We start from the raw sequence: 13,176 nt of genomic DNA on the forward strand, positions 1-13,176 counted from the left end.
CTTTGGTGTCATTAAGGACTAGGTTGAGGTCGCCAAGTAGGATAACTTTGGAGGGTTTCTTTAAATTTTCTGCAAGGAGGTGAGTGAGGGAGGCCTGGAAATCACCTATGGGACCTGGTGGGCGCTAGACAAGGTGAATGGCGATAGTACAGTGATGTGAGAGGTTGAGTTTCAATTGGAGGTAGTCACTGTTGTTCATGTTTTTCTCGATCTTCCTAATGCAGTGAGAGGCTTTAGCTATCAGAGCTACGCTGCCACCTTTGGAGGCGGTCTTGTCTGGTGACGGAGCAGCCTGGTGGGAGTGCAAGGGATAATGCAGGGCCTGAGGCTTCATGCGGCCACATTTTGGTAACCATGAGGAGGTCCAGGTTGTGGGTGGTGATGAGGTTGTGGATGTCCAATGCGTGTGCGTTGATGGAGCGCAGGTGGTTAGGGAGGGATGTCTGCGACGGGCGTGGTGGCATGGGTGCTGGAAGCATCAATGGCTTTGGGTGCGGCCTTTACAGTCGCGTGAGAATCCTTGGCTGCATTATTTGTATCAATGCTGGTGGGGTTGGTGGTGAGTGGGAGAGGTAGTGCAGTATTTGCAATGGTAGCAGTTGGGGTCGCAGTTTCACAGGTCAGAGACACAGGTACAGTGGCGTTCATTTCAATACCATGCAAAATGGGGGTAGATAAATGTGGCAGCCTGTTTGTGATACAGGTAGTGGGGGATGGTCTTTATTGCCTCATTTGCGGAGGTAGGGGAGTCAGTAGATCTTGCAGGGAAAATGGTTTGCATCGTGTTTTTATTATACATAGTCATCGTCTCTGGATGCGGGTAGTGGCGGCGGGCTGTGGTATTGGGATTGTCTGTGTGGTGCCGGCGTGGGTGATGGAGAGCTGGCGGCGTGAGCTGGCTCCTGGGACCCAGCTTGTAGGCGCGCATACCGGGTGATCGTAGCAGCTTCTATTTTCTCTTAAAAGCAGCTAGCATAATGTTTTTCTTTTTAAAGTGTGTCACCCCAAATTCTTGGGTGAACATTAGGAAACATTGGTACAGTCTGCGTGGGCGCACCTTGCTGCCCCGGCCTCGCTCCAGACGGTGGCCCCCGCTGTGATATGATATTCCCCGCGCTTCTGGACCTCTCTCGCCTCGTACTGTTGGCTTTGGCTTGAGACTGATTCATGGAAACGTTCTCGCGGGTCCTCAAGAGCAACCACAGCAGGCGCTTCACAGGCGGCGCGCTCCACACGTGAGAGGAGCACGCGCCGCCGGGTGCGCTCTCCGTGCGGCTATGCGCGCTCTGTGAAGTGGCTTGGTTTTTTACTTTTTTTTTTAGGATGCCCACAAACGTTTCCATCAATCAGCCTCTGCCAAAGAAAGCCGCGGGGCCTGTGATTATCTGAACACACACATTATATTCGGGCTGTGACAGCAAAGATCAAAGCAGCGCTGGCTGCTGTGGGGTGCCTGCAGAGCGTGATTGCAGAGGGCGTCTCGGAGGGGCCTGGGCGTCAGTTGGGAGCGAATAGGGGTAGGAATCACTAACCAATTGCAGTGAACTCTGGGGATTTTTTTTTAAGTGGTGGGGCGTGTACAGTTTCCGCGAATGGACGCGCGAGCATGACAGATGGATGAATGGATGAATCAGGCGAGCCGAGGCACAGCCAGAGTGAGAGAATGCAATGAGGAGCGAGGCCGGGAGAGAGAGAAAGGACCAGAGTGAACACGTCTTTAAAGAAGTAGGAATAGGTTAAATAATGCGGAAATCTCAAAATAAAAAGAGGGCTACATAGAGGGTGCTTGCACAATGAGCAACCTGAAGACAAGTCTTCTTTTCAGTGACCATTTTTTCAAGTAATTGCTTGGAATGATGCCTTTAACAGCACACATTCCAGAAAATAATTAATAAACAACTACAGACCTGGTAAACTGTTTTGTAGGCAGTGGTCGAGGTGTATGAAAAGAAGTAGTCGAACTATGTTCCCTGCTGGCCTGCACCCACTCCCCACAAACCCCATCACCTCGTCCCCTCCCACACACAATACAAACTCCCAAAGACATGCACCTGCTGTTTAAGGAAACGTCCAGTGCGCTGCACTGAAAGTGCAAGTCGCAACTTCTTCCTACACTTTTACTTTAAAACGAAACCATTCTGGAACGGTTTCTTTTTACAATAAAAGTATAGGAGCTGTAAGACGTAATTTTAAAAAGTAGAGGAGCACCGCTCCCCCTCACTTCGACCACTGTCTGTAGGGGAATACATGAAATAGTTCCAGGTCACCAACAGTACACATGAGCATTTTGTAACACGTTTTCGTGTGGTCTATAACAAACACTACTGACGCCCAGTTCCATTGTATGCCAGCATTGCCATTGTAAAACACACTATCGTGCTACTTGCTCCCAGCGAATACCACGAGGCCTGTCTCAATCATCTATGGCAGCTCTGTTCCCATTTCATGCTGGTTGCGCTCCAATAAAATTATAGGAGGCCCGTCTCAAGAACACATTCCAGCATTGCCACTAGAAAACACAAGTGTCTCATGAAACCTGTCTGAAGAATAGGTGCCAGAATCTCCCCCACTACTTTCATGTTGGTGTGAGCAAAGAATAACACGAGGTCCGTGATAACAATATATGGCAGCGCTGGTTCCTGTGCCATTCAGGCCCACTCCCCCTCAAAACTTTGGGAAGGCTGTGTCAAAAATATATGCCTGCACTGCCTCCATTCATGCTGTTTTTTTCCATAACATTATTAGGCCAATGTCAACAATGTCCTTCAGTACTGGACCCACTGTCGTACTGTTGGCTCCTGCCTCTTCACACACACATGAGCCACACAGCGCGCCACACACACACACGGGCACACACGCACGCACACACGCACGCACGCACGCACACACACACTCATCCAGTCATATAAATGTCCATGCATGCACTCACAGAAATACACTTTGTCCACTTACCTCGTTTCTGCCCAGTTCAAGGGCTTCACTCCTCTGCAGCTCAAGATTTGCGACCTGGTGCAAAAACACAGAAACAAGGCGGAGGGTGAGGGGGGGTCTAATTAATAACTTCCCTCCCTGAGGCCCATCTCCCCACAGCCCATAGGATGCCAAAAAAGCTGTCCAAAAAGACACCCTATGGGTGGGGCCTCACCAGGGTGCAGAGGCCCTACAGGCTCCAAATGAGACTATGCCTCACACGAGGGCCTGCAGGTCCTGTGCCCCATCTGGCACTTAGTGGCCTTGACATGCAGAGGGGGTCAAAGGGTGTGTCATGAGGCTTCAGCTACCTCCATGATTTTATGGAAATGGGTGCACTGGAGGGGAAAGCTCAGTGAAAAAGCCTGATGTCTCTGGTTGGGAGAGGGGAGGTGAAATTAACAATGGACGGCAAAACGCTGGGAACATTCACAATTCTGGTTCCATTGATTTCCAAGATGTGTAATTCGCAGCTTCAAAACCAAATTTCTGATGCTCGGAATTCAGAAATCCCAATTATGTTTCTTTTTAACTGGCACTACTACCTGGCTGGTGAGGAATTGCAAAACCCAAGGGAGAAGGGGACCAAAGAGGGACCCACCAATATCTTCTGGATTTCCAGCTAAATGCTTCCAAAAACAGCAATTGTGACAGGCTAGAATGAAAAGTATGACCTAACAACAGGTTATGACACGCTGCACAGTTTGTTTTGCAGTGAAAGTTGAGAAATATGAAAGCAGAAGCAAGTGAGTTCAGCTTTATAAATCAGTGTGAAAAAGTCAACCAACATGCAAAGAGTAGAGCATGGTGACAGCACCGAACATGAGAAGGAAGCCTAGCAAGGAGGCATCTCCAAATACCTCAAAGAGCAGAGCCAGGCGACTTCACTTCACATAACTAGGAGTAGAGCAAGGAGACTTCACCTAGCACGAGGTAGGGCACAGAACAAGGCACCATCAACGATCAGGACCTGATGGAGTTGAGCAAGGAGACTTTACCCAGGGTGACAACAGTAAGAGCAAGGAGTCTTCATCCATCATGACAGAGTGAGCAGTGGGACATCTCCCAACGTGACAAGTCGCAGTACAATGAGACTTCATTTCACTAAAAAGATTTTAGCCAAAGATTGTGACGATTCAACTTCCGGGGCACCAGTGTTCCAGGGATGAATATAGGTTTCGAAACCATCAATCAGCCCCACACTTCTAGTACACCAGAAGGGATCTGAACAGATTGCAAACACAAGCAGATTATAAACCTCCTTGTCCGATTTTGGTAACGTGGACAGAACGGCAGGCCTATCTCTGCAAGGTCATGGACCGTTGGTTGGTTGTAACACAGCGAAAATACAATTATTACCCAATGATAAAAGGGACTGTCCAGTCAAGGATGTATACACATATCTACTTTATCATTATCACCACAGACAGTTCTATCACACTACAAAATACAACCCACCCTGTAAAGGAATGCAGAGGACAGACAATTTCAAAGAAGGAAAGGGGATGCACTCTGGATACTGACAGGATTGCGGTAGTTGAAAAAGTAATCACAATAGTTCAAGGATACTTGGTTTCAACACAAAGGGAGCACTGCATTGTAAAATGTCACTAAACGCCTTCAGCGTGTTGCAGGCAGCTGCCTTGTCCTTGGTTTTGCTCACAGACTCTCTGGCACTTCCCACCTAGGAAGTTTGCTGCAGAGCCTAGCAGGGCAATCTGTGTGCTGGCTGGGTACCGGTTCTTGAGCTGCTGAAGGGTCCTCTGGATTCGGTATCTTCTTCTGTTCCCTGGCAGATGTTTAGAGGAGGGATATTGCCTCCCTCTTGGAGGTCCTGACCTTCCTTCACTGGCAGGAGATGTAAGGCGGACAGTAATTTCAGTCAGGGCCCAATGCAGAGTTCTTCTTGCTACTCCTTACAAAGTCTTCAGATGATCTGCCCAAAAGATGGTGTCAGCTCTCTTTTAAAGCCAAATGGGCCACAGTGATTGGTGTAGGCTAAGCCTAGTTTAATGAACCAATCCTGGTTCACCACCAACAATCTCCTGTATGCACGAGGTCATATCCAGAGTTATGAGTTTCCCTCATAAAATGAGGGAAAATGCCAAAGAAGATAACTTGGACCCCTGACTGTCAAATCTCCTTTCGGGATTTGAAGGATGGATTGTGCAGGGTCCCAGTTCTGAAAGTGCCAGACTATGGTCAGGAGTTCATTATCCAGACAGACGCCTACGATTTTGGGATAGTAGCAGTGTTATCACAGGTGTACCCTCAAGAGCTAGAGCAATCTGTTGTCTACATACGCAGGTGATTATAAAAAGGTAAAGGAACTGGGCTGTCATTGAAAAAGAGGATTACGCAGTTGAGTGGGCCATAAAGAAGCTGAAACCCTACATCTTTGGGTCGCACTTTACAATCCAGATAGAAAACCAGAAACTTTGATGGTTAATGGCCATGCAAGGGGAGATCCCTAAGCTTTTGTGTTGGGCCATATCCCTACAGGGATTAGATATGGACATCCATCACAAGCCAGACTCCCAGCATGAAAATGCAGATGGCCACAGCCAGTGCTTTTGCCTTGATAATGAAGCAGACCCTCAGTAGGGTGGTGGTTCACATGTTGAGGCTGGGGGGCATGTGAGAAATTCAACCATCCACACCGTCGGTGTGTGCATGCCCAGATTTATTTTGAAATGTTAAATGAAATTGAATGATGGGAGATCATCTTCTGGAAAATGTGTGGGGATAATCTGCACACATTTTCCTATGCTCACCGCACGACATACACATAAACCTGTGCACTCTGGGTGGACACAGCCTGCAGGCACAGTCAGCTCTGTCATATTTAGTTGTGATATGACAGGAGGAGTACACAATGCAACTCCAAAAGTCAGAGGACAAACCTTCGCCCTGCCATGGTCAGCCTGATTAAATAACAAAGGCTCCATGGATCTGCCCTGTCCTCTTGTTGGTCCCTGCAACTTGTGGCAGCGATTTGCATACTAATCAGAGAGTCATTCTGAAAGGCCCACAGGGGGCCTGGCTGCAGAGGTTAACAAAGGAGTCAGGAAATACCAACAACCTTTCATTTGCACTGTCCCAATCTGAAGCCATCTCCTGCCCTCTCTATCGATTGGCAGTGAACTGGCATATCTGGGACTGCGTGTTTACAGTAGTTCTCTCCTCAGGGGGACCCCATTCATAAAAGGTACGAGAATGTGGTTTGCCGGAGCCAGAAAGTCTGGTCTTGCTGCAGCTTCAAGGGAGACCTGCCGCTTTAATCAGGAACCACAGAGAGCTCCATTAACTAGAGAGCCCCTTTCATCCACAACAGACAGATTGATGGATGGGACTTAGTATAACATATTTTCAACCCTTTACATTTTCTGTTGCAAAGCATTCTGGTTATGACCTCACACATACAGGAGATTGTTGGTGGGGACCAATCATTTGTTAATTAAGGTAGGCTACACCAATCCCTGTTGTCCATTTGGAAGCAGAAGGAAGAACTCATCATTGGGCCTTGGCTGAAGGTACAATCTGCCTTACATTTTCTGCCAGTGAAGGAAGGCCAGGACCTCCAGAACTGGAACCCAGCCAGCACACAGAGTGCCCTGCTAGGTGCTGCAGCAAGCTTCCTAGGTGGCAACTGCCAGAGAGTCTCTGAACCCAAAACCAAGGACACGGTAGCTGCCTGCAACACACTTCTTAGCTTTGGGCTGTCCGCATTAAAGGATGACAGGAGCCCAGGCGAAGAAACAAGGAGAAGTGCATCAACGAGCATCTACCGACATCTGCCTTAAAGGACATTTTTGAGTCAGTCGAGTCCCTCGAGCTGCAACTGACTGCAATGCTGACTGCTGTTATGCCGCGGTCACTTAAAGCCATTCGAGACATCGCGACCAGTGCTTTAGAACCGCCGACCAGCACAGAGAAAATGATTCCTGACCCTGAGCTGCAGTGTAGGCCAGCCTGCAGCTGTCCGTCCAGCTTCGCTCGCCGAACTGTTTGCCACCTAATACCCGCAGCTATCTCGTGTCTTGAACTCTGTCGCAGAAGCGGCAAAGTGCCCTGAAATGGACTCTACCCCGTTGAGTACCAAGACCACCTACAGCATAAGGTACATTGTGGTTCTGTCCCCCGTGGTCCTTCTCCGAAGCCCGCTAGAGATATTTTAAGACCCATTTCTCCCTTTGTGCTGAAGCCAAGTAAATTGAACTGTTGCAATTATTTACTAAACTGACTACCCTCCTGTCAGTATCGAGAGTACATCCCTGTTCCTTCTTTGAAACTGCCTGTCCTCTGCATTCCTTCACAGGGTGGGTTGTATTTTGTAGTGTGCTACAACTGTCTGTTGTGATAATTATTAAGTAGATATTTGTATACAACCTTGACTGGGAAGTCCCTTTTATCATCGGGTAGTTGGATTTTTGCTTTGTTGCAATTAAGCAACGATCCACGACCTTTTTGAAGATAAGCCTGCCGTTCTGTCCACGTTACCAAAATCAGACAAGGAGGTTTATAATTAGCTTGTGTTTGTAATCTGTTCGGATCCCTTCTGGTGTACTGGAGGTGTGTAGCTGATGATGGTTTAGAAACAGATATTCACCCCTGAACCACTGGTGCCCCGGAAGTTGATTCATCACACACCCTCCCTTTCCCCAAAACCAGGACAGGGTTTTTAACTCTCGGGACCGGCATACAGAGGGCTCAATTCTGGGACAATACCGGAAAAACGGGGCATCTGGTCACCCTAATGAATGGCAATTTACCACATGGACACAATACAATTTTGCACTTGTCAAGAGTGAATTACTCTTCAATGGTCAGTGGTGAGTTCACATATTGTGGCCTGGTTCAATAATGGGTGGAAATGATATAGTGTAGTACACGCTGGTTGGGTATCCTCGTCCAGCAGGCGTATCCCTATGAAGCTGCATAGCCTGGACCCTCCTCCAGGCCAGCCTGTGCTCTGTCCATGTCTGTGCATACGGAGGGCGCCCAGTACCACTCTGTACAGTGGGTCTTATCATGGAATGGCCTCTTCGGCCCTGATGTTGGCTGCGGTGCCTATCCCAACACCCTGCTTCCACTTCTCTCAGATTCCTTCAACCTCACTTTCTTATTTTCCATTCAGACCTTGGGGCCAGGAGGTTGGCTCATGTCCCGTACTGCGGGGAAGACTTTTGCAGTGTTTCCGTTTTTTATTACTTGACGGTTCTTTGGCTCCCCTGCTGTTCCCGGCTACCGCCCCATCTCTCGACTTTCTTAATTTCTTTCTGACAGGGAAAGTGCTCTTCGGCTCCAAGTTTACTCCCTCCGAGAGTTTTCTTCAAGCAGCAAGGTCCGTGTGTTGTGTGCGACTGAATAGCACTCTGTTTTGTCTTACTCTGTGTGCCTGCAGTGTATGAGGGAGATCTTCAATTGTACTCCCTAGAATTGGTTTGGCTCTCAAATAGTCAAGTTTTCTCATTAAACTCCCTGTGCACTGCAGTTGCCCAACTGTATCACTTTAATGCTCCCGCTCTTTAGAGCAAGGGTCTGCAACCTGCGGCTCCCGAGATGTTTTGGACTACGACTCCCATGATCCATCACCATTTACCTGGCTATAACTGATTGGAGGTGTAGCACAAAACATCTTTAGAGAAGAACTTTGCAGACCCCATACTTTAGAGCGATTATCATTACTATACCTGCAGGAGAACCAAATCTTCACCACGGTTATAGAGGAGGGGGGGCAGTGGGTGCCAGCTTGGGGTTAAATTCAGGGCACAAGTCGAGGGACCATGCGGGTGGACAGCATCCTCAAACTTTTTTGAGAGGGTGGACGCTGTCCCCGCTGTGTGTTCATGGAATTAAAACAAAATAATAATGCAATGCATCAATATGAATGGTGCGCGGTACCATGGCCGCGACTCGAACACCTGTCGTGCGCCTATATGACCAGCCTTCACCATAAGACCACAGGAATCACCTATCGCAGAGCAGGGAAATGTTTCAGATTGACATCTTGCTATTCAGGACGTTTTGTTAGTGTTTCTTAGATCTAAAAGATGCGTACATTTAATAATATGATAATAAATCACGAGCAATACAATCAGTGGTGGAAATGGAAAAAAAATGGTGGGGGATCCCACAAGGGCCGGGGTGGGGGCGTTGTTTGGTGCCCAAGGAGGCGGGGTTTAGGGGGGCGGAGCTGGCAGTTTACCTCCATCCAAGGAAAGGACCAAAATAATAGTTTAAAACGGCTCTATTTCTTTCATGCTGCTTCTTTTCCAAACTATATATCAATTCCACTGTAAACCACTTCCATGGAACCGGTGACGAATTACTTCATTCTGCGGATAATAGTTGGGTGGCTGCATCATGTGTGATAGTTTCAATGTTAATAGGGGTATTTATTTATTCATGCAATGTTTGTTGGATACCTGTATATTTATTTATGCAATGTTTGTATACATAAATAAATAATCCGGGTGCATGTATCCGACAAACATTACATAAATAAATAAACCGGGTCATGGCTGAGGACTGGGTTGTGGCTGAGGACTGTAACTTCCTCTCCGTGGGGTCACCAGAGGAAGTAACAGTTTGCTGGCGGGCGCTTTCTTTTTTTTTTCCCCCACGCAGACTCTGGCCGGATCCTGAGATCCGGCTACACATCTGGTGCCGGCCTGATCACCTGCGCTGAATACAATAGGAAAATATATTCTATTGCCAAATGTTTATCCGTCCTTATAAAATTGTGAAAGACAAGTTGAATGAAGTTTGCATATTTAGCTTATGAAAATGTTTATTTCCTATGACGCCACTTCCAACAGGGTAGTTCAAAGCCCCCCCACCACTTTTTTTTAAGGGCTCGAGCCCTCGAAAATGCCGAACCAACACCACATTTTAAACCCTGGTTTGCTTGCTTGGCCAAACTGGATGATCCTGGTCAAAGTCAAGTTTCTGCCAGTGGCTCAGCGCCTGTATCGTCCAAAAAAATCGATAAAATAGTTTGCTTTAGTGGAAGAAGGAAGTCTTTGCGCCGCTAGACGTTGTGCACATTCTCAAACAATCTCTGGTACGAGTTGCAGCAATGCGTGTGCATGTTTTAGTGGAAATGCGCCTGCATGGGCACTCTTCAGCCATCAGAGGCTGCGTGTACATAGAGGTGGGTGAGCCTGGCGAGACCCTGGCCGGCCTGGGCTCAAACGGGGGCTCCAGCCTGACCCTAGTTTCGGCCCAGTATCCACACGATCGGCGATAAAAAAATTAAAAAGCAGCTCAGCCTATCCCGAGTGCTGCAGGTCTGCCGACACCACCCTCCGATCCAGGACTTCCTGTCCGGCCCCCAGACAACACGATTGGCTGGGGGCAGAACAGGGAGTCACTCGGTGCAGGAGTAGGGCATGCAGCAGGCCAGCAGCTACGCATTAAAGTAGGCCCCACTCCCCACCCTATCGTCCTTTTTTGGGCATTTATTTCCATGTTGCCATCACTGCGCAGGCAAAATGGAAAGAAATGCCCAAATATGAAAAATAAAATCTGGCCTGATGCTGGCTCAGGTGCCGAGAGGTAGGGACGTCATTTCACCAAAATGCCTGGAGTTGCGGGAGTGACATCACATGACCCTTGACCACTGATGACATCACAGGAAGTGATGTAATTTGACCCCACCCCAAAGTGACATCACGGGAAGCGATGGAACACGACAGTTGACCCCTTGACAAAACAGGAAGTGGCATCATATAGCATTGTTTCTATGTACACTATGAAAAATATGGTTACAATATCACTGTAAGGTTATATACATTTCATACAAGAATGGATCACCATATGTACCGGCCGAAAAAAAACATGCTATAACTGCAACTTGCAAAAAGCAGAATACATTGGGCCTCATTACAACCGTGGTGTGCACGGCATGAACAGTGCCGGTAAGGCACCAGCACCGTTCATACTGGGCCACCACAGTACGAGTTTGCTCGCGGGGGCCGCTCTGCACATCTGGTCAGACCAGGGGTGCAGAGCGGCACCCGCGAGCAGAACAGGATGGTATCAGCGGTACCGTTATGAACGGTACCTCTGCTACCATCCTCCCCATTCCCATTGTGCCCTATGGGGGCTCGAATGGGGACATACCGGCTCCGGGTCCCGCAAACCTCCAAGGTAGGAATGGCCCGGTAAATCCCCTTTTGCGGGACCCGGAGCAGGCCCGAGTTTGGAGGTAGCCATGCCCTTACTAAGGGCATGGCTACCTCCAAACTCGAAATGAGGCCCATTGTCCTGAATGGATGCTTATTCTACTCTAAATGCTTTTTGGGGGATTCTGTCTTCATTGTGAATTTGAGGTGTTGAGGAACAGACTAAATCAGTGACCCATCCCCTGAAGAGTGCCTGAAATAAACCTTCAATGAGTCTAGTAATTATTGAATAGAATTCCAGAAAGACAGATTATTTTTTATTCCTATTCTTTCTTATTTAGACTCACTGCTCAAATAGCCACATGGCATTGGCCACAGCCCAGGAGCTTCAATATTTATTTGTAGGGGTAGCAAGGGAGACCACAGGGGTAGCAAGAGAGACCTCAGGGTTCGCAAGTGCGACCCCTGGTGACCCCTAAATGATGTCCCTGCTCAGAGGGCACTGGGAAACGTAATTGTTTTTCATCTTTGGGCATTTCTTAGCATTTTGACCGACAGAAAATAAATGTGGCCCTGGTCTTATTGGCACCCGAGCAGCCATCAGGGCCAAATGTGATTTTTTTTCGCTCATATTTGGGAATTTATTTTTCAGTTTGCCTGCTCTGTTCGGGTAAAATGGAAAGAAAAGCCCAGCAATGAAAAAAAAAATCTGACCGTGATGGCAGCTCGGGTGCAAACAAGGCACCAGAGCCGCTTTTATTTATTTGTATTTGTCTAGAGGTGAGAGGGATTTCATGGGCTCGGCCTGTGGTGGGCTCCTAGAGCCAGCCTCACCCCGAAGCTCGGCCCTGCACGGCCTTACCCATGCCATCCCTGGCTCCCCCACCTCTACGTGTACAGCAAATGCTTTCATTCTGCAGGTGAGAGTTACACTGGACAAAGCATTCAGGGCTGAAGCTTGAAAGGTACTGCTGCGCAGGCGCACGAGCTTCATTCAGGCATTGTTTACAGACTTGTCAGTCATTTGCAAAGAGAGGCGCTGTGGGCGCTGTCTGCAGGGGCGTTGAGAGGGGGGGGGGGGCTAAGCGGGCTATAGCCCCTGGTCTTTTGGTTGTAGCCCTGGATAGAATCTCAGGAGCTACAACCAAAAGGCGAGCTAGCCCCCAGTCCCGACAGTTCAGACAGCGTAGCCAGGGGTCTTTTCCAGACCTAGCAAAACCCCTGGCTGTCAGAGAGATGCTGAATGATATTAAACATTTTGGGATGGACACCCACAGCGGATGGCAATACTAGGCCACAAAGACTATCTGCTTATGAGCGTAGCTTAAGAAGCGTAGCTAAGGGCTAGCAAACCCACCTAGTATGCCGCCCATGTCGCCAATGCTCTTAACTGATGAACAGGGAAGCAGAGAGATGTTTGAGAGTGGGGCAGCTAAGGGCAGGTGGAAGAGCGTGGAGTGGGACTGTGCGCTCTCCTAGAAGACCATCAAGGATTCTGGAAAATTGGGCCTCATAACTCCGGCAGTAGCCGTGCCGGTAAAACCCGCAGGCTGCTACCAGAGTTGCAATATGTACCAGCGCCTGGCTTGCCGGAATAAACGAGGGATTACGACCCCGGATTTCCAGGCAGTCAGGCACCGGTAAATGTTCCCATTCCATGGGACTCAATGGGAATGGGGATGAGGGTGGCACGTAACTACCGGTGCTACCGTGTAAATCTACGAGCGGGTGCAGTCCCGCCCGCCAGGTCAGACCTGGAGGGCGGGACGGCAGCCGCTCGCAGACTCGGAGTGTGCCAGTCCGGTAACAACAGTGTCGGTAGGCTTACCGGCACCGTTGTTACCGGACTGGCACACTCGTAATGAGGCTCACCTGGAAGTTGGTTTTCATTTTCAAAAAATGTCATTTATTGTCCCAAAATGCTATTTTTCCAACAAGTTGTTGCCAACTATTAGCTTGTTCTTGATTTATTCATAAAATCTGATGATGCATTCTTGCAGAATGCACACGGTGGAAGAGAGTGCACATATGCACAATGTCCTCATTACAAGTTTGCCGGTCCGGAATTAACGGTGCC

At 48.6% G+C, this 13,176-nt stretch overlaps 1 protein-coding gene across 5 annotated transcripts in view; it reads right to left on the minus strand.

Moving 5' to 3' along the window:
- Nucleotides 1-13,176, minus strand: part of SEMA3B (semaphorin 3B) — a 600,182-nt gene that overhangs the window by 254,273 nt on the left and 332,733 nt on the right. The window contains exon 3 of one of the 5 annotated variants that reach the window (XM_069644130.1): nucleotides 2,953-3,006. The exons of the other annotated variants lie outside the window; for them this stretch is intronic. The gene's annotated coding sequence lies outside the window, so the exon portion shown is untranslated. The remainder of the gene's footprint in view (nucleotides 1-2,952; nucleotides 3,007-13,176) is intronic. 5 annotated transcript variants of the gene reach the window in all.

Source organism: Ambystoma mexicanum, chromosome 2p (assembly GCF_040938575.1).
Source record: "Ambystoma mexicanum isolate Mex_15411 chromosome 2p, UKY_AmexF1_1, whole genome shotgun sequence".
Taxonomy (NCBI): domain Eukaryota; kingdom Metazoa; phylum Chordata; class Amphibia; order Caudata; family Ambystomatidae; genus Ambystoma; species Ambystoma mexicanum.